Source organism: Ascaphus truei, chromosome 1, assembly GCF_040206685.1.
Source record: "Ascaphus truei isolate aAscTru1 chromosome 1, aAscTru1.hap1, whole genome shotgun sequence".
NCBI classification, from domain to species: domain Eukaryota; kingdom Metazoa; phylum Chordata; class Amphibia; order Anura; family Ascaphidae; genus Ascaphus; species Ascaphus truei.
This window is the reverse complement of record NC_134483.1, coordinates 352,191,598-352,213,158: the sequence shown is the minus strand read 5'-3', so window position 1 is coordinate 352,213,158 and position 21,561 is coordinate 352,191,598.

Here is a 21,561-nt window from a genome sequence, read left to right as displayed (position 1 = left end):
TACCCCTTACATTTTTAGGTCGTCGCAATCTAATAGCGATGATCTTTTTTCCGAAACTATTATACAAGATTCCAATGCTCCCGCTATATATTAGAAATACATATCTAAAACTGTTAAACAGTAGGTTTCCAAAATGAGTTTTGAATGGGCATAAATTTCAAACCAGCTGATTAAAAGTGCAACAAACTAAAGAGAATGAAGGCTTAAACTTTCCGAACATCAAACTATGGCAATAGAAAGAGTAAGTGCAACAAATCTTCACATAAAGTTCAGACGAATTAATACATTTATAGAAATACTTTACATTCCTTTGATAGAACGCCGCTCCAAAGATTCAGCCTTTCCAAGAGTCTATAGAAGAATATCCAAAAACAGATTTTTAGGCGCAAAAAATATCAAGATCAAGATAAACGTAGTCCTCTAATAAAGCTTGAAAATCAAGGAAAGAGAAGAACCATAATGTAAAAGCTTTTGTTACAATAAAAAAGATTAAAACTCACACGTTGCACTCACAATGAGTGGATAAAGTCAATAAATCGCCTTGCGATGCATAAGGCCTCATCCGGGGTGGGTAGAGGCGCGCTGGCGCTCCAGCGCTGCGCCCTGCTCGGCCGTGCTTTTCCTGGCCGGCTAGGTGCACGCGCGTCTGGGGTCACGGCCTCTACGTCACGGAGCTGATTCTCCCTGAATGAGCGAACCGCTCACCTGAAGCGCATGCGAGCGGCAAATTCAACTTTGTATATGAGAAATACGGCTGTCCAATACAGAAAAAAGATTAGGTGCAGAACAGCGCTAATAATACAAATTAAATATTAATAAATAACACAGGCAGCCAGGTGAATGACTGGTGGTACAACCAGTCAGAATGACATAACAAAAGAAGGGTAACCGGCGCCAAATGAGTTAAATTCAAACCAATTGGGGTGTAAAAGTCCAAAGGAAGTCCTTGGGACGATGGGATGTGATGATTCTCGCCTCGAACGAAATATATGTGGAAGAAAGAAAAGACAAACAGATAATGGTGCAGTAAATTAACACTGGGGGGGTGAGTGAACACTAACAACACAGGACACACAAGACAAACAAACACTAAACACTAGCACGGCCTATATAATAAAAGAAAAGCAATTTATTTGGGGTGTGGAGGGTGCATAACCGCATCCGGAGGGGTAAAATTACTATTTACTAGTAAAATTACTATTATTATTATTGCTGTCCAATAGCAACGCTTCTGCTCCTGCTCCGGTCACGTGGTTCCCCAGCTCACACTGCTATGGTGTTCTGCAGCTCCCGCGCAGGCTGAACATACACTGCTGATGCTGCCACTGCCACAGGACCTCTGCTGACCTGCCTAGATGTTGCCACCATCTTCCTCCACCCCCAGGTAATTTCCAACCGAGTAACCGGCCGAGTAGATCATTTGATTTTGGCCAGGTACCCGTTACCCGTTTTTTTTTTAAAAGTAGGACCCGGTCCAACACTAGTGTCAGTATATACTGTTGTATATACCCGGTTGTGTGTAATTACTGTCTGCATTGGGTTCCTGGGAGAGGCTATCCTACTGTGTTAGGATCTCTCCCGGATGGAGGCGCTGTGTACCACGAACGTGATCACCCCAGGCTCACAGCGGTGGAGGATCAGGCCTCCTGTACGCCACTCAGGTAATACAGCACTGGTAGTCCCTTTAGTCAGAGGGAAAGAGGGCTATACTGATAAGCAAAATACACAGAGTATATATTGAATATGTGTTGCCATGAGCAGAATTCTACCATATCATCATACAGCACCTAAATTAAAGCATAGATGAGAGCAAGTCCCACAATCTCTGATTTGCAGATTGCGATGCAGACTCTTAATGCAAAAAAGTTTGTAGCCACAGACTGGAGCAGAAGGAAACTCACAGTCAGCATGCGTGCACACCAGTGTGCGTCACGTGTCATCCGCGTCATAAAGGACGTTCTAAGATCCGCTCCAACGCACGATTCGCCACAGCTTCTTCTGGGGACGTGAGTGACAGCTGTGGTGACCAATCTTATATCCCTGAGATGGCTCCGAAATGTAGGACACATTTGGATATGGATGACATACCTTTCTTTTATCTACATGTGTCTTCTTCCCTGGTCATTTGACTTTGGTGAAGTTTCTTTTTTATGCTATTTATGCCGCGTTCACTTGCCAATTATGAGCTAATTTTTGGTATATATGGTGTGCTTTCTCTCCCCTTGTGTGTGTGTGTGTGTATATATACAGTATATGGGAAAAGAAAGATATCAATTTAATGTCTACAAAGCGGACAGGTCATGTCATTTCAGGACTAAAATAAAAATATGAGCATCCAAATAATGACATTTATATCCATACAAGTTACATAGGCAATAGACACTCAAAATTCTTAGAAGCATCTCCAAGGAATATATATATATATACATACAGAAATAGACAAATATATAAATATATCAAAAACCTTAGACAGATCCACCTCTGTAATGTACAGTACAAAATTGGCCAAAAACAACATGATTACACGACATCTAAACATGGTGTTTATAACTGGATAGAAGCCTTTCCATATCTGGAAATAGAAGGGTTTTTGAAAGGATTCATCAAAAGACTAAAAGCTACATCATCATCAGGCTTTCATGAAATGGTCTACAAACTGACATACATTTCGCCATGGAACAGGTTTAAAATGGGTCTAATCAGAAACGGTAATTGTGTTCAATGCAATTTTCTAAAAGAAGATGTTGTACATAATGTCTGAAACTGTCCCAAGATATAAAGTTTCTGGGCAAAAACCCTAGAGGTAATTGAGAAAATGTACAATATTGATTTCACATCAGACCGTGTGGCAATTTTGCTAGGGGCGTACAATGTAAATATAACCTCAAAACATCCAATAGCAGAAATTGGAGATATACTGTAGCTATTCTAGCAGCCATGAAAACAATCCTATATTACTGGACACAAGACAAAAGCCCACCAATAAAAGTTTTATTTATTCTAAAATGGAATGGCTAAACTCAATACAGGAGAAAGAAACAAAGAGATGCAATATTCTATAGATTTAGAATTCCTACACTATATAACACAAACACCTAGCAAAACTTAAAAATTAATATCTGATTGCATTAAATACAAGTCTGTGGTAACTAGGAAACAACTTCATAATCCATTTTTGGAGTCCCTAGCATGAGCTGACCTTGACCAGTCAAGTAATGGTGTCCAATTATAGCAATTAATTAAATACAATATGTTGGGAAGCTGAGAGATACGAAGACCAATAATCACAGCCTCTGATTTCACTGTTTACCCCTAAGTTCTTCCGAGCTCGTTCAAATGCCTATATATGAATCTCTGTTATAGGGAAGGACATGGTTGGTGCTTGTATAGCTGGGGAGAGGTCACCTGAGAGATGCGAAGGGGGGGTGGAGCAGAGATGCAAAGGGGGAGGGAGAAGGGAGCAGGGGGGGAGAGGGAAGAGGGGAAGAGAGAGGAGGGAAGGGGGAGGGAGAGAATGGACTCACACAGACACACACAGCCCTGATCCAGCCAATGACACGACCCTTCCCTTCATAGCCGCGCCCCCCGCTTCTGCTCTAAAATTACTGCAGGACAGCAGAACGCTCATGATTGAAGAGTTGGTGACATCACCACTCACAAGCATGAGCGCGGTCAGTGGTAGCGGAGACTCAGTCTAAGGCTGTGTTTAAAGTAAACACACTAGCAGTGCTGTTGTGGGGGATGAGAACACACTTAGGCCATAAGGAGTTCGGAGTTGGTTTTAGTTTTTAGCGATTGTTAAGATTTCTGAATGAGTGGCCCTTTGCTATTTGTAGTTTGTGTGTGAGTGCCTGTGTATTATTTGTCTATTGTAATATGTGTAAGTGGTCTTTGTTGTGTGATAGTGATGTATAGTGTGTGTTCAATTGTGAGTGCGTGCTTTTTGTCAGAGATGGAAGAGGGGAAATTGAGTGGAGTGAGTGTTGGTGAGAGGAGGAGTGGTGGGAGGGTTGAGAAGAGGTGTGGTGGGAGGGGTGAGAGGAGGTGTAGTGGGGAGAAGATTAGAAGGGGTGGGAGACAGCTGAGGAGAGAAATAGTGCAGGTTTTGGGGACTTGAGGAGGGGAGAGAAAGATAGGGCAGTTGGGAGTGTGGGGTGGGGGTTTGTGAGGAGGGAGACAGGGCTCAGTACCACGCCCACAGAGAGATAGAGACAACTGAAGCCAGTACTGCAGCTAAAGAGACACAGAGAATGAGGAATGTCAAATTATCTGTAAATGATAGAGGTCTTTGACCAGATCATGGGGCGCCTTATGCAGAAGACCTCGACAGCGATATAGTACCGCAACTGGTGCAATATTGCTGACTCTGGAAACAGCATAGGGGTCGTTCCAAGAGTGGTCCAGCACTGCAAGAAGCGCTTTTCAGAAATGTAAAGAAAATGTGTACTACAGAAAATCTGTCAGTCATAATGAAATAATTGAAGACAACTGTTGATTTACTGATACAGGTGGTCATGTGCATGGGGAAGAAAAAGCTGGCAAGTTGAGCACTATTCACAAACACCTTAATATGCGTAACTCATGTCATGATACTGTAGGTGTTGTCCATCATCTTATAGTAGGGCTGCACAAACTGGGGGCGCAAGATTTTCTGGGAGGGGTGCTTAAGGAGTACCCGGGCTCTTCCACAAAGCATTTAAATTAAATGCTGGGGAGCACCTGTGAGTGAGGCTTCTGTAAGTTCCCTTGATCTCCGCGGTTTCTGGCAAATGACACCGCGGGGTCACGTGACATCACAAAAGGCCAGACAAGAGGTAAGGGGGGGGGGGCGTGAGCCAGGGGGGAGAGCAGACAGGGGGGGGGGCGCAGACTGAAAAGTTTGAGCACCCCTGCCTTATGGCAACAAAGAGAGATTATTTTTAGTTAACAAAGACAAATATTTTTAATACACAAGTATTATAGTAAATGATTTATGCAGAAAATAACATATTTGTATTTATACAATAACATATCATTCATTCGATCACAAAAAATATGAATTTTCCATAATTACATAAAACATATATTTCATATTAACATATTAAGGCATACAGTTCCCAAATAAACATAACAATACATTTATATTTCTGCAATGTGTAACATATCTGATTGTCTTTCTTGTATTGGTCCTTCCTGGCATCATGAAAGAACGGAATCAACAGGTTCCAATGTTAGTGCTCAAGAGTGTACAAAAATATAGTCCATAATTTAAGGTTTCATGTATATATGGAGTATATGTCATTCGTATATGACTTCTTGATTAATGGTAATAGAATCAGACTCTTATATGTATAAAGAAAAAAGTCATGTTTGTTCCGAGTAGGAGGAGAAGCAGGCTTATGTTAATACCCAGAGGGGATTTCTGCAGAACCCACACGAGGTAGGAGACCCAGACCACCTCACGATTTTGAGGCAATCTCCCTCCGGAGCTAGACTGTAGGGAAACTTCTTAAATGTCCATAAACAACCTTATGATAAGGTACTCACGACCTTGTCCGCGTGCTCTCAGCCTGAGGGCGAACACAGGAAGTAGTATTCCATTGGGGAAAGGTTAGGCGGTGCACAGCGTCTGAAAAATGATGATGGACGGTGGATCGTTCAAATGTAGAAACAACTATTTATTTGATCTTCAGCAACATAGTAGCAGGAAACAGTGGAGGAAGCTCTAACATGTTTTGCGCATGCATGCACTTTATCAAAGAGTATGGTTCCTCCAGTAACACAGCGCTATATAGGGATCAGAAACCGGAAGCTCCGCCCCTCGTGTTCCATCAATGCTGGTCCCCATGGTGCAAAACACCACGAGTAAAGAATCGAAGACCAAGTGGCGGCTCCTCTGGTCAAGAGCCCCATGACATGTATATGGATCTGTACATGAATACAAAACCACAAATACATTCAACCATGGAAATATATATACCCTTAGAGCCCAATGTGAAGTCAATATCACATGAGAATCAATACTGGCCATGAAATATACACATGTTTTATAATAACCTAGCTTGTGATCTCAATTGTGAAACCTGACACAGATCAAATATGATTAAAACAGGGTTGAAATGGTTCTTGTATGCTTTATAACCATAAAAGTGAACAAAAATGGGAATTAGGCGCTTCTACACATTCAACGTGTGAAGTGTTATATTCAAGTGACAAAAAAATAAGAAAGTGTCTCATATGTATAATTTGTGACTTTATGCAATACACAATATGATTTAGTGCACAGTGAAAAGTAAATACAATTGCAACTTGCTGCTCAAACCCTCTGTTAGGACTGTCCTCGTTGGTCCCAGTAGATTCAAGATTTCTTCAAAAATCCAGGGGAGCATGGGAAAAGGCAAAACAGAAAAACAGAACTAAGTGCAGATTATTCAAGTCTAGTGACTCAATGTGGTGTCTTGGTTCTTATGTGATGCCTACTCACAATGTAGCAGGTTATTTAAAGCACATCACAACCTTGGCAATCTGTTCTTTGTGGTTCATGGAGTTGGTACCTCAGTATATAAAAGAAAAAGGGACCATTGCGCAGATCAAAAATATGTACATTTTACTAATTTAAATGAATAATAAATTAACTTTCAATTTGTGCATAAGTAAAAGGCATATCACACTAAATAGTGTACCTTATTAGACATCGCAATTCTCTCACCGCTACCGCTCCCTCTGGTGTTGTTGGTACCGTAGCTGGATCCCCAGCTGTGCCGACCGGTCTCCAGGGCTCCCCGGCATCTCCTCCACGATTCCCCAGCTGATCTTGGTGGTATGGAGTAGTGTCTCTGCTCTACGGGCATCTCCCTGAGTCCCGATAATCAGTTCTCATGGTTCCCCACGTCACATCCGGTTGCAGACTTACAGTTGGCAAATGCGTCTATAGCTGCAGAGTGTCTGGTAGGCTCACACTCTACTTGTTTCACGTATGCAAGCTTCGCCAGGAGTGTGCCTCCCCCTACTATTGACTAGTTTATATAGCACCATCAATCATATGTAATAAAAGCACAAACCGGCGGAAATACATATGAGTTCATGTTCACAGTGACAACATTTTCTTTTGGTAGACAGGAACCAATTGAATAAGATCTCTCTTGCATATGGACATATTGTATTGAATATCCTATATGGCAAGGATGAAATCAGAGGAAGGTGGATATTTAATGGGTTAATCATTACATTATTTCAAAGGAAGAGATGAATTGGACTAATTATACTGCATTATGTTTTTTTGATTAATCCAAATATTCGAGTTAATGGAAAGTGTAATTTTTATGGTGACAGCATTTATTACTGTCACTTTCTATCATTTTAGAATTAAAACCCACTTTTCTGGGACATTGTTTTCTTTATAATTGCAACACAGGCATCTGGTCTTATTGTTTTCTTATTAAATATTGAGTGTAACTATTGCACATATATAAATATATTCTAAATTCTAAGTTTGAAAGACCAATTTTCACAGGTATTGTCAAAATTACATTCTGTATATAGCGCATTTCCCCCCACCCTATAGAAGATATGGCGGCTACGGTGTGTGGTCCATTACCTGTTGCTCACAGAAGGCCTGAACCTCCGCCGCTTGGAGCCTGGGGAGTTCCTTGATTCTTATGGTAACAGCGCCTCCATCTGCAAGGGATCCCGACTTGGTGGGATGAACCTAAACAGGAACAATACTAATAATACATGCACACAAATATATGCTAACAACCTTTACTGAACACAATAATATTGGTACCTTGTACCACACAGTAATATAGACCCCAACCTGATACCAACAGTGAGTGTCCGCAGAGTATATTGGGTGCCAGGCACCAATACCCTGATGTCCCTTTCCCAATATCAAGGCCCACCCACAATGTTGGAGATAGCACTATCCCGCGGAGTGGTGGTGCACTTAGTTAGGTACCTGCCCGGGGTTCCAGCTCCCGGGTGATGCATAGGAACAAAGAGGATCCGTCTGATCCAACGTTGTCATCTGCGATGGCGTCCACCTCCGCGTGGTGTGAATTCCGGCGTGGATAATATCACCTTACCGTCTTTACCATGTAGCTGGTCTGGTTCCAGACCACAGGCCGCAGTCACTGCATGGAGTCTCACCGGTGCTGTTCCTGACTATATGCAGCTACTGGGGAAAGGTCCCTGACTATGGGCTTTCCCTATAGCAGCTGCAAGCTACAGTGAGTTGGGGCCTAACTGGGGCCTAAGGTGGGAAATCTGGCCTACTCCGGGGGAGAACTGCTCCCTGGACACTACCTATTCCTCAGAGGTCCCTCTTCCGACTGGCGTGGTCCCAGATGCATCAAATGTATCAATAGTCCAGCAGGGGAGATCTTTGCAGTCCTATTGGCCTGTCCGTGACACCTGACTACTTGCCCCTGTGCACTATTGGGTTTGTAGTCCCCGCAAAGCCATATCTCCCTAATGGCCACCTTGTGCTATTGCATTGCGCATGCGCCACTTGGTAATGGCCGCCGGGCTCCCTTTGCGCATGCGCAAACCTTCGCGAATGCCCTGTCTCCCACAAGATGGCGACGCCCTACTACAGGAGCCGCCACAGCCTCCAGCAAGCCCATCGCCGGCTCACACCTGCCCGCAACGCTGCCCGCTTGCTCACGGAGGTAAGCGGGGGACCGGAGGGGGAACCCAGGCCACATGTCAATAAATATGCTTATTGATTATTGCAAGGAGGCAAATGTTCAATTTTCACTTAGAATTTGTATAGATCTTTAAGCCACTCTTTTAACAGACTTGAATTTGTCTATATAGATAGATAAATGTAGAAAATATATTTCAAAAATATATACTAAGAACTTTAATGTGTGTGTGTATATATATATACAGTGTTCGACAATCCTATACATTTACACGCCCGGGGCGAGTGGATTTAACCTCCGGGCGAGTAAATATTGGCCCAAGCAACACACGTGTTTGTTTTTTTAAATTTTCCCTGCTCGCGCTGAAATTTTCCTGCTCGCGCTGCCTGAAAAAAAATAAATCTCTCCCTACCTGACAGCTGATTGGCGCGCGCACCCAGGCTTTGTGGGTGCGCGGCCAGGCTCTATTAGAGCCCGCCCCCAACGAGCGCCCATTCTTTTTGCCAGAAGATCTGTTGGAGAGTAAGTACTCTCCAATCCTCCATCCTGAGGCCCCTCTGCTCCTTCCCTGCAAGCCAAGGTGTTCCTGCTTCCCCCCCCCGATACCCGCGCCACGGGGCGGGTGATGGTATTGGGGGTGCTCCCCCCCTTCTCTCCCCTGTCCCCGTGCCACTTCCCACTTCCCCCGATACCCGCACCGTGGGGCGGGTGATGGTAGTGGGGTTGTTCCCCCCCTTCTCTCCCCGGTCCCCGTGCCACTTCCCCCGATACCCGCACCGCGGGACGGGTGATGGTAGTGGGGGTGTTCTCTCCCAGGTCCCCGTGCCACTTCCCGCTTCCCCCGATACCCGCGGGGTGGGTGATGGTAGTGGTGGTGTTCCCCCCCTTCTCTCCCCGGCTTCCCATGCCACTTCCCGCTTCCCCCGATACCCGCACGGGGCGGAGGTGTTCCCCCTTAAGCCCCACCCCGATCCCCGCGCGGGGTGGGAGATGGTAGCGGGGGTGTTAGCCCTTACCTGCTTGGTCTCTGCTTCCCCACGGTCCCGTGGCTGCCCGCGCAGGGAGGGAGATGGTCATGGGGGGGCGAGCGGGGCAGTGGTGGTGGTGCTCGGTCGCATGGCCTTTCCTCTTCTTCCCCCTGTCGTATGGGAGTGTGTGTGTGTGTGCGCATGGGAGTGTGTGTGTGTGTGTGTGCATGGGAGAGTGTGTGTGTGTGTGTGTGCATGGGAGAGTGTGTGTGTGTGTGTGTGTGCATGGGAGAGTGTGTGTGTGTGCATGGGAGAGTGTGTGTGCGTGTGCATGGGAGAGTGTGTGTGCGTGTGCATGGGAGAGTGTGTGTGTGTGCATGGGAGAGTGTGTGTGCATGGGAGTGTGTGTGTGCATGGGACAGTGTGCGTGTGTGTGTTACCAGAAGTCACATCACCCCACCCCCCCAATCACCCCACCACCCAATCGCCCCACCCAATAACCCCGTCACCCCACCCAATCACCCCGTCACCCCACCCAATCACCCCGTCACCCCACCCAATCACCCCACCCAATCACCCCACCCAATCACCCCGTCACCCCACCCAATCACTCCCTCTGTCTCTCGCCCTCTGTCTCTCTCTCTCACCCTCTCTCTCACACCCTCTCTCTCTCACACCCTCTCTCTCTCACACCTCTCTCTCTCACCCTCTCTCACCCTCTCTCACCCTCTCTCACCCTCTCTCACCCTCTCTCACCCTCTCTCTCTCTCTCTCTCTCTCTCCCTCTCTCACCCTCTCTCACCCTCTCTCTCACCCTCTCTCTCACTCTCTCTCTCTCACCCTCTCTCTCACCCTCTCTCTCACTCTCTCTCTCTCACCCTCTCTCTCACTCTCTCTCTCTCACCCTCTCTCTCACCCTCTCTCTTTCTCTCTCGCACATGCTCTCTCTCTCTCACCCTGTCTCTTTCTCTCTCTCTCACCCTCTCTCTCTCACCCTCTCTCTCGCCCTCTCTCTCTCTCACCCTTTCTCTCTCTCTATCTCTCTCACCCTCTCTCTCTCTCACCCTCTCTCTCTCTCACCCTCTCTCTCTCTCACCCTCTCTCTCTCGCTCTCTCTCTCTCTCTCTCACCCTCTCTCTCTCACCCCCTCTCTCTCTCACCCTCTCTCTCTCTCACCCTCTCTCTCTCTCACCCTCTCTCTCTCTCACCCTCACTCTCTCTCACCCTCTCTCTTTCTCTCTCTCTCACGCTCTCTCTCTCACCCTCTCCCTCGCCCTCTCTCTCTCACCCTTTCTCTCTCTCTATCTCTCTCACCCTCTCTCTCTCTCTCTCTCTCTCTCACACACACCCCTCTCTCTCTCTCACCCCCTCTCTCTCTCACCCTCTCTCTCTCACCCTCTCTCTCACCCTCACTCTCTCTCATCCTCTCTCTCACCCTCTCTTTCTCTCACCCTCTCTCTCTCTCTCTCTCCCTCTCTCTCTCCCACCCTCTGTCTCCCACCCTCTGTCTCCCACCCTCTGTCTCACCCTCTCTCTCTCACCCTCTCTCACCCTCTCTCACCCTCTCTCTCTCACCCTCCCTCTCTCACTCTCTCACTCACCCTCTCTCTCTCTCTCTCTCTCTCTCACCCTCTCTCTCTCCCTCTCTCTCCCTCTCTCTCACCCTTTCTCACCCTCTCTCTCTCTCTCACCCTCTCTCTCTCTCACCCTCTGTCTCTCACCCTCTCTCTCACCCTCTCTCTCACCATCTCTCTCACCATCTCTCTCACCATCTCTCTCACCATCTCTCTCTCACCCTCTCTCTCTCACCCTCTCTCTCTCACCCACTCTCTCTCACCCACTCTCTCTCATCCTCTCTCTCTCATCCTCTCTCTCTCCCTCTCTCTCCCTCTCTCTCCCTCTCTCTCCCTCTCTCTCACCCTTTCTCACCCTCTCTCTCTCTCTCTCTCTCACCCTCTCTCTCTCTCACCCTCTGTCTCTCACCCTCTCTCTCACCCTCTCTCTCTCACCCTCTCTCTCTCACCCTCTCTCTCTCACCCTCTCTCTCTCACCCTCTCACTCACCCTCTCTCTCTCTCTCTCTCTCTCTCTCACCCTCCCTCACCCTCTCTCTCTCACCCTCGCTCTCTCACCCTCGCTCTCTCACTCTCTCTCTCACCCTCTCTCTCTCTCACCCTCTCTCTCTCTCACCCTCTCTCTCTCTCACCCTCTCTCTCTCTCACCCTCTCTCTCTCTCACCCTCTCTCTCTCACCCTCTCTCTCACCCTCTCTCTCACCCTCTCTCTCCCCCTCTCCCTCCCTCTCTCTCACCCTTTCTCACCCTCTCTCTCTCTCTCTCTCTCACCCTCTCTCTCTCTCACCCTCTGTCTCTCACCCTCTCTCTCACCATCTCTCTCTCTCTCTCTCTCTCTCACCCTCTCTCTCTCACCCTCTCTCTCTCACTCTCTCACTCACCCTCTCTCTCTCACCATCTCTCTCTCTCTCACCCTCTCTCTCTCTCTCACCCTCTCTCTCACCCCCTCTCTCACCCCCTCTCTCTCTCACCCTCTCTCTGTGTCTGTCTCACACTCTGTTTCTGGATTTCTTATTTACCCTATATATCTTAACTGCCCTATACTACACCGAAATAACCTATACTGCTTTCTTCAAGATCTTACTCAAGCTTCACACGGAAGACATCAGAATCCCCCCTAACCCAGAAGACAGGTAGGGAACACCTCCCCTCCAATGTATAACATTGTGGGAATGAGGGTACCTGGACATTGGGGGACTGTGGATCAGGTAAGAACCCAGGTGGGATTGCTGCTTTAGATATTGTGAAGCGGGGGCATCCAGACACTGGTTAAGGGGTTCAGGAAACTAGTCATTCACACCTGGCTTTTATTTCTAGATCGACATTTACACACACACACACACGTAACAAGGACTAATTGTAGTATAATGTAATACAATAAATACATTTATGTCAAAAACGAATGTTGTTCTGACTAGGAATTTATTAAATGTATTTTATTTATATATTTTATTTTAAAGCGGGGTTGGGGGCGGGACTAGGGTTGGGGGCAGGACTAGGGGCGGGGTTGTGGACGGGACTAGGTGGCGAGTAGATTTTTTGGTTGGGCGAGTAGATTTTTGGGTGATTTGTCGAACACTGTATATATATATATATATATATATATATATATATATATATATATATATATATATATATATATATATATATATATATATATATATATATATATATATATGCAAATACACCTGTATGCTCATCTGCATGTCTTAGGCAGGTCTGCAACCCCGCCTTTCCCCATTATCACCCAGCATACAGCACTTCCACTGCAGCAAGGGATTCTGGGAAATGACATGCAAATGAGCACACAGTGTCACTTTTTGCCTCAAAAACCATTTTTAACATGGTTCCCTATAGGCTTAAGCTTGCTGCATGGTCACAGCTTTGAGCACAGCCAGGGTTAAGGTGCATACCCAGAAAACCACCCACAGACAGCTGTTTCAACCTTGATGGGTCTCATCAGTGTGGGGTTGATTTTAACTGGGTATGCAAAGAGGCTATGGGATAGGCTATCCCATAAGAGAAGAGAGGATAACTCTCGAAAGCTTGTCCTATGACATAAATTGTTAGTCCAATAAAAAAAGTATCACCGAATACTGAAGAACTATATAATACTGAATACTGAAGAAATATATATATGTGTGTGTGTGTGTGTGTGTGTGTGAAAGAATGCTACCATTCCCTGATGAAGCTTATTCTTTAGCGAAACTAGAAGGATTGTGGATCTTATAGTTCAGACTTTTGGAGAGGTAGCCAGCTGAGACTGAGGCAACTGTGAGATTTTATCATTTACACGTATGCACAGACTGCACAGTGAGATGCTGTGAGAGGGTGAAGATATTATATGCAGTTGGGGAAGACACTGACAGGGACCGAGACCGTGAAATGGTCGTGTCTGTAGTTCAACCAAGGATCTGGCCCCGTTACCTGCTCGTCACTACTCCAGTTATCTTATACCATTGCCTTAAAGAACTGGAAGAGTGAGAGTGAGAGCATTGTATGGTTTGCAATACAGATTATTTGTAAACAAATGCACTATTGGCCCTCTCTTTCTTCTCTTATTATTTTTTTATCATCTCTATTTGTTTGATTTCTGTTTGTTATACCTTTGTTTCGCTGGCTGTCCTATTCTTTTAGTCATTTGAGTAGCGCACTATATTGGACTTTTATTGGTTCTTGCCAAGTAGGTGAGATATGTCTTGGTAACATATATGATCGGACCTCAGTTGAGTTATAGCTTGCTAAAGCTGTTTTTCATGATTGCCAGTATTTGTAACATTAAAAGTTCAGTATTCTCCCAGGCCTTTTCTAACTTGTCACAGTGTTCATCAATGTCAGATTAATATTTATGTGGGCCTTCTGTGTAAGTGTGACTGTCTGTTTAGGCTTTATGCTCTCTTGCGGGTGTGTATAGGACTCAGCATCTGTGTTGTCAACCAGTTGCATGGTCTCTGGTGAGAGTCTGAGTTCTGCCATGCAGCAGGTGTAAGTAGGCATTTGCCAATATGTGTGGCGTGCAGTCTGTTACCTGTGTTAATGGCGGATGCCTGTCTCTGATAGTGCGGTCGTGTCTTGTAGTGGTCAGTGTAGTTATAGCTCGCAGGTGTCCGTGTTTCTGATCCGTGTCCTGACTGGATGTCCGCAACGTGGTCCTTGGTAGCCCAAGCTTTGGGGACATAGTTCAAGCTGCAGTTCAGTCTTTTTTTTTTTTTTTTTTTTTTTTTACTTCAATAGTTTCATGTGTGCAATCTCTAATTACCTAAAGAACTGTATAGCTGCCAGTCAATTCGTTCTCCATGTATTGATAGGTCGAAATTTGGTGACATAATTAGTGAAGGGATCTGTTTATATTCTGCTTGTCTGTCAGTGGAAGCTCATGAATATTCATGAGCACTCCTGCACTGACAAGTGCTAGAGGGAGGGCAGGGCTGACAAAGGGGTGTGCCAGGGCTTGTGACAGGACATGAAGGGGCAGTGCCTTAGCAAATGGCTGTTAAAATAGAATACAAGAAAATTGGTCTTTCAAAGTTGTTTTTTTAAAAACAGAAAATACTAAAAGTATTTTTTCTTACTACAGAACTGATTTATTAAAAAAACACACATGCAGGATATTGACTGAACTGCAGCTTTCATGGGTGGATCTGAAGGGCTTGTAACCTGGCTTGTACAGCTGTGCTGAGGTGCTGTGTATCTACTCACTCTGCAGCTTGTCTGTGTCCAAAAGCAATTTTTTACTGTTCTGTCCTAAGCTTCCTGCGGCTCAGTAAGCTTTGACAGGCAGTTAAACTCATCCCCTTCTTTCATGCAAAGATGGAGTCTTCTTTGAATCTCTGATTAACTTTTAACAAGAATAAACAGAAATGAATTGAAATCGTTCAGAATGCACAAAATAAGGTGTTTGGTCAAAGAAAACAAAAAAAAACAACCCTATCCCTAGGAGAGCAGGGCTGAGACAATGTCACAGACTGACAGAGCAGAGGGTAATTAGCTTGCACCGCTCGCTCAGCACGCTCAGCGCTAGCTTGGACGCAGCTTAAGGAGGGAGAAGAGTAGTTGCTGATGGCAACAGGCAGAAAGAAAGCTCTACAGAGATACATTGTTACAGATGAGACAGAGAAGCTGAAGCAAAGGGTTACTAAGCAACAGCAGGAGCAAAAATACAGAGATGGAGACAGCCTAATAATAATAATAATAATAATAAGTTATTTTTTGTTTATCTTAGTTGGATTGCATCAGATGTATTATGCACTTTGAACACTAGATGTCACTATGTGACTTTTGAAAACATTTGTATATAAGGGGTTCAAGCATTATACATTCTGTGTTTTCCCATCTCCTAAATGGAATTATGTAAAGTATATTTTAATATGAAATCTTTGTTACGGGAGATAAAACTGTTGATTTGTTTTTTATATGTTTCAAATGCATTCCTGGTTTTATCAGATATATAGAAATACGTTTTATTTTTTTCTTGATGTATTAAATGCTTAGACTGGAAATAATTGTTGTTCCCCAATCCTCTGGCAGCACTTGTATGTAATTAATAATGCAAAACCGTTTTCCAACATCATAGAAACAGCATTAGAGGCATGAAAAACTACTGTACAAATTACAGCAACATACAGTATGTGACAAACGCCCCTCTTTTGTAGTGCTGACGTCTGTCTGGGTTCTTCCCGACACAGTCTTCTAGGGTTAATTATACAACAAACAGGATCATGCAAAGTATTATGCTGCTTAACTCAGGCTTCTGCCTGCTTTATTTTCATCCAAGTAAGGTACTGCAGCTTTAACATGTGTAGGTTAGAGGTACTCAGATACTTTCATTCAGCAGTTCACACATTTCAGTGTTACAATATTTCCCACACTGTTATTTCAAGAAATAAAACCAAAATCATATAAGCAAATCCTATCCCTTTCAGGGATCTAACTACACATCAGAATCAGTCTCTCTAACAGCTGCTGGCCAACTAAACTGGTTCCCCAGCTTAAAACAATGCTCTCTCATTTAGGGACACAAGATACAGCACAGTCTTTTAGCAACAGCAGTAATCATTTGTTTTGTCTTATCTGTTCGTGGTGTCCAGGCAAATCCTCTGGTACTGTCATACGTGGAGAGGCCGTCAACCTCGATACTGGATGCAGGAGAGTAGCGACACCCCCAGCCCCCAGGCTCCAAGGAGAGAGAGTGAAATGCAAAACCTCTCTGCTCTAAATACCTGTGCATGTGATTAGAAGAGCAGGTGAGGGAGAACTAGAGCCATTGTAATCTGTGGTCTGGATTTTCCATCCAGCTGCCTGAGGTAATGGGAAGCTGTGGAACGGATCATTTGTAACTATTCCTGCACTTTCTGCTCTAAAATGGGGCAGAAAGCTGCCTAACATCTTTGGACTATGTCACAAGTAGTAAATTAAATGAATCCTTAATGACAAACATTTGCCATACCTCTGCAAAAAATACAGCGCAGAGTACCAGTAGCTGCATTAGTCTTACATACCTTTATTGTGCTTTATCACACTCATATTGTACTATGTGATTGTGACAGTGAAGGGGTTAACCAGGCTTTATAATAAAGGTCAAGCCCACTTGGTTAACCCTGACCCATGTGTTAGGGTCTTAGAGTGTCAGCTCTGGGACCCAGGTGTCGAAAATGTATTGCTGCCTGTATACTAATTTTGCGACAATAAAGAATGATGTGATTTTTGCCTTTCCTGGGGTGCTGGGGTCGGGAGATTTCAAGGCTGTAAGTTTCAGGGTGGGTTTGTCGGAGAAAGTCTTTACAGAATGTGGCTATGTATCGGGGTTCCAAAGTTGTGGAATACCCCAAAAGTTGTATCCGGGGATTGAGTGAGATTCTCGGATACAGCCAAGCACATTACTCCGCCAAACTCTGACTCGGAAAGCATTCTTGTGACTCACCGCCAGGATCCCTGCTGCTGCAGCATCACCTAGACAAGGTAAATAGGTAGGAATGGGGTTAAACTATATCTGCAACTATTCACGGAATACCTAGTGTAGCAGGGCTTCCCCAATATAGCAGAGATACCCAGATACATGCCCAGGTATACTGAACCTAGGGTTCAGGGGCTGCTCCAGTTAGGTTATAAAGCTGAGCAGGTTTTTAAAGTGTCTAAAAGTTTTTAAAGTTATTTTCTCATGTGTGCCAGAAATGAGGCTCGTGATTGTAGGGAATATATACACTCACTCCATTCATGACACCAGAATAGGAACCCATAACTTTTAGCACACAGAAGCAGGACTCCATATCTTTTATTAGACGGGTATAGTTTAATGTGCATAGATATTGATAACCTGTATGTAACGGGTATTCCACCCCACCCAATCTCATATATATAGTGTGAGTGAGTAGAACATGTAGTGTTACCGGTGTGGTGCGTATACCTGCAGGCTCACAGGAGATCTGAGCCTCCGCTAATGAGAGCCTGGGGTGAATCCTCTGGAACGTTTCTTGGTTCAGCGCCTCCACCTATGTAGGATTCTAGGGAAGTGTAGAATGACCCTACATAGGAACCCAATAGAAACCACACACACAGTGATTTATATTATAACTAATGACTTTACTACAAAGAATAATAATAACCTGTGTCCCTCTCACGAGGGGACACTGACAGTGACGTCTCGCAGGACGATTCCCCGACACCAGGTGATCCCACCCAGTATCCCAAGAACCCCACCCAATGTCCCGTACTCCTACAGAGATAGTCACTGGGTGACTGCGCAGTCACTAAAACCTCTAGGCCTGTTGGTGCACATGTGATGACATAATACCTGCCGAGCACTCCGGTGCTCGGGTCAGCAACAAGCTTCTAAAAGGATCAGTCGAGCGATGCCTCCTTCTGATCCTCCACTGCACTCCTTGAAACGTGGACCGCTCGAGCGATCCCATTCCGGAACAGTCTCTGTGGACCCCAACGTGGGTCCAACCGCTTCACGGGAACAACGATATTTCTCTGTGTCCCTACCTACATAAGGGACACGTGCTGCACTATAGGCCGTCCCTATAAATACAGCAACCTATGGTGGCTTAAGGGTCAATCTCCTAGGGCATTCGGGGTTGCCTATCCTATATAGGTAGGTCTTGTACCCACCCTACTCATAATACGGGCCCTGGGCCATGGATCCCCGGACTGGTTACCGCTATGAACCCCCCCCAGTTGCCTCGTACTACGCGCAACGCCGCCCTGGGCAATGGCTCCCCGGATTGGTTACCGCTATGAACCCCCCCAGTGGCCTCGCCACTCGCAACACGGACCCTGGGCTATGGCTCCCCGGACTGGTTACCACTATGAACCCCCCAGCTGTCTCGGGCCACTAATTCACCTAAACGCCTGCCGCAACGCTCTGCAGACTAACCTCAGTCCCCTTTATCCCTGGCTATTCCCCAGCTCTGACTACCATGAGTGACAGGGTCCCTCTCTGAGACTATCCTTGGCAACACTCACTAACCTGGGGGAATACAGGGTTAACTAGGGCCTTAGTGCAGGGAGTCTCCGGCTCCTGCACCCTACCTCCTTCCTTCCTTGGGCTCCTGACTCTGACTCCTGACTGACACGCAGCTCCAGCCCGCCAAATGTATCCTTTTCTGTCCAGGGCAGTCCTGCAGCCCTATTGGCTCCTGCGAGGCACCTGGTGCCTCCCTCGCTAGGCCCTATGGGAATTGTAGTCCCGGGGCACCTGTAATAACACTGGGGCCGCGTGCGCGCCTTCCCTGTGCTTACACTAACCCCTAATGGCCGCCGCAACATCCCTCTCACTGTCCCTACTCTCGCGCGACTCCTCCCTAACTCTGGCCTATCTTCTGCGCATGCGCGACTCTCTCGGCTGGCTCCTACACTCGCGCGATCACTGCGCATGCGCGACTGGTGGAGTAATGGCGGCGCCCTGCTCTGCGGCTGCCGGGACCTTAGAGACGCGATCGCGGCCTTAGCAACGGCCCGATCGCGTCCCCGGCAACCGGCCGCAGGCAGGAGAAGCCGCGCTGCTCCCTGCTCCAGCCCCCACCCTTGGAAGCAGCCGTCGGGTTTTTCAGTACCCGCGATCGAGCTGCGCCAGGGAAGGGAGGTCTCCAGGGAGAAAAAGGTGACCTGGCTACATGTATATGAATTGAGGGCTTTCTAAGTCATGGATTCCGAAAACCCAGCTGGTGACCAAGCTTGGTGCCTCTGTGTCTGTCAAGAGTGCATACTTGAAAGGATCAGGGATGCCAAGGTGTTAGAACAGGAGGGGCACTACAGTTATCCTTGAGTACCCACGTCCTGGCTAACACAAGACGATCCAACAACCATCTGCCCAAAATCCAGACTGTGGAGCCTGAGCAGAGGGTGGGCTCAGTATGCAAAGAGGCAGAGGGGCCAGGTTAACCCATGCCCCCTTGCTACCTGAGAAAAGGTGCTCGCCCTTCTTTACAATACCGGCAAATTGGTGATTGGCTGGCAGGAGAATTCCCACGCTCTGATAAGCTGACCAGGTTAGTGAGTGGAAGCCTGAAAACCTTAAGAGTGCTTGCAGCCAATGAGGAGTGCAGTTTTCAAGCGCAAAACCAACAGCGGCGAATTCAAAGATGCTCAGAACTGAATAGACGCGAGCCAGCTTCAAGGATTTTAAAAGCAGAAACGTTTCTAAGTCCAGCTTTTTACAACGTAGTGGTTGCAGCAGGCATTGCATGCAGAAAGCAGTTCCAGGACTTTTGTGAGTAACTACCGGTCATTGGAAAATGCTCTAAAAAGGTGATCTTAAGGACTTTCGTTCCGGAAATGGATTTACTCGTTAGCCCCATTCCCAGTAAGTGTGTTTATCTTGAATTGTGTAACTTCGTGTGTCTGTATTTTATAAGAAAGAAATTACCATTTATTTTACCATCTTGTTTTGCTCAATCAAATGATCCAGTTATAAAAAGGTGATGTAGAACCTGGTCTCCCGTGACTATGATACCTGATATTAACCCTTTGAGTGCTGGAGGGGAGGCACTCAATCACTTGACCACTTTTCCCAAGTGTAAAATATGAACTTTCAAAGAAATTATCTGGAAGCACATTGGAAGACAATCACACATCTGTAGCATTATTTTATCATGTGAATGCCATGTATTAAATATGTAACACAGCTAAGCCTGTAAAAAGGAGGAGGCAGAATTGGTGGACCCACTCAAAGATCCATAAAAGCTCAGTTAAGTGACTTAATACGACAACCTAAGTTAATATCACGTAATGCTTTAATGTGTATCTTGAAAGGTCAATAACACAACGTTAGGCCATGTTTTCGTCCGGAAATTAGGTAGTTATGAGATGCAAAAAGGCTTTCCCCTAACAGGGCCTATCCACAAAGGTCCGTTACGAGGGTTTGTTATATCTTCTTCCAAGATGATAAGTTTGAGCATTCAAGTTGGCAGATGTTGCGCTGTCGTCCCCCCCCCCCTCTGGGAGATTTTGGCTAGGCTATAGGTACGTGTGGTGCTGGTTACCTGTGAGGGTCCAGGAGAGATGAGCTTCCGCGATGCTGTGGGGAACATGACAGGCAATCCTCAGGTTCTTTTCATTTGGTGACAGCGCCTCCAGTCACAGCAGGCTACAGCAGAGCTGCAGGCAGTCCCTACCATGACAGTTCTTTTCTCCTATACTTCTGTCCAATAGACTGCGACTCAGCCAGAAGTATATAAAAGGGGTCTTTATTTGATGCAGCCACTGCAGATGGTATAACAGCGTTTGCATATATAGTGGAGAATGGGTTTCAGGCCCTTGTATGGTGCTGGCAAGCAGATAATATTGAGGTCTTGTGCTATGCACAGATCTTGGTTCAATCAGCCCCAGGAGGGGCTAAGCTCCTTTCCCTTCCCTGGGTGGGAAGGCACTGACACTATAATTTGGAAGGCATCCTCCCTAATGCAAAAGGGGAGTGCAAAGGGTCAGCACCATGATTGGCTGCAACACAGACCAAGTGTCACCTCCTCTCTTGCCACTCAAGAAGGCTGCGTGAGGGGGGTAAACCCCACAGGATAGCCTGTCACTGCCTGTAGCTACTAGGACTTACGTGACAGGAGGGAAGAAAGATAGTCTGGACCAGCCATGGCTATACAGATAAAGAAATATTGTATTCAAATCAAGTTCTTACATGTGATGGTAACTTGTAACTCGTCCTTCCTGATTTATCCCTTCTTTACTCTTTGGTGTTTTTCCTCTTCTAAGTGACCGGGTATTCTGCTAAGTCTTTATACAGAGAAATACTACACAATATTTCCTATTCTGAATATTTCTCTGTATAAGGCCTTGCCAAATGATTATCTATCTGCATATAGTATGAATAGCATTTTTCATGTAAAGATCTCAACATTGTTTGACTTTCAGAATCAATGACCATATATTCACAGGACTGTTCAACA